We start from the raw sequence: 1109 nt of genomic DNA on the forward strand, positions 1-1109 counted from the left end.
CCTGCCAGTAATACTTGATGAAAAAACAGCAATAATTATCATTATGTTTTTTTGGTGAAGTAGAGGCAAAATTAGACTTATAACAAATGTAATACCTACTCTTTCTTCCCAATTGAGACTGCATTGGTTTCCTGTCCTTCAGGAGGTGGTGAGTTCCCCTTCACTGGTATTTTTCAAACAGCGTGATGAATAGGGTCACTTTTGACTGTTTCTGCATTAAGCAGGCGATTGGACTAGATGGCTTGTATAGTCCCATCCAACTCTATGATTCTATGATTCTATTTTGCCCTCATAACAATTCTTTGAGGTAGGTCTAGCTAAGTGTGTGTCATCTAGGATTCTTCCATGGTGAACTGAGGATCTGAGTATTTGAGACGTGTGACAGGTTGCTCCCTTATTTTATGGTGCTGTGAAGATCAGCTGGTTCATGCCGTTCTAGTTTCCTTCATTTTTGACACTGCAATGTCCATCATCATCTAGGGGTCAATAGCCAGTTTTCAAACATGTAGCATTATTTTATGATGAGTTATGTTTGTCTACAGCACCCGGTATTCCCAGGCGGTCTCTCATCCAAGTACTAACCAGGCCCGACCCTGCTTAGCTTCCGAGATCAGACGAGATCGGGCGTGTTCAGGGTGGTATGGCAGTCACAAAGGGGGACCCTCCCGCTTCTCTTACAAATTGTGTGTGTCAAGATAACCTGATGCTTTTCATTATCTGATCCTGATTTTGATTCCTTTCATTTTCAACCCTGATTTTCTGTTGTAGTGTTGTTCAGATATCTACAATTACTGAAAACACTACAAACTTTTGCTGTGCTTATTCAAAGTTGAAAAGATTTCATGCTGATACCCTGTACTTTTAATGAGTCTTCAGAAGACCAAAACCAAGTGGGCAAAACAAATTTCTTGGAGCAGAGAGCCCCAAGGTCTACAGGCCACAGCTCAAAAAGAGTATCTGTTATAAAGTCATCATGTTCCCATGTTTATATGAATTGCACAGATATATTGGAAAACTGTTTGTAAGTTTTGACAGTGTCATAATACTATAAGTAGTTGCTTCTGGTATAATATTTCAGCAGATAGTTGCTTCTGGTAGATAATTTTAGC

The 1109-nt window shown here is 39.8% G+C and overlaps 1 pseudogene; it reads right to left on the reverse strand.

Annotated features, from left to right (window-relative positions):
- Positions 1-533: 533 nt before the first annotated feature.
- Positions 534-652, reverse strand: LOC125440453 (annotated as a pseudogene).
- Positions 653-1109: the final 457 nt, after the last annotated feature.

The sequence above is a fragment of the Sphaerodactylus townsendi genome, linkage group LG10 (assembly GCF_021028975.2).
Source record: "Sphaerodactylus townsendi isolate TG3544 linkage group LG10, MPM_Stown_v2.3, whole genome shotgun sequence".
NCBI classification, from domain to species: Eukaryota; Metazoa; Chordata; class Lepidosauria; order Squamata; family Sphaerodactylidae; genus Sphaerodactylus; species Sphaerodactylus townsendi.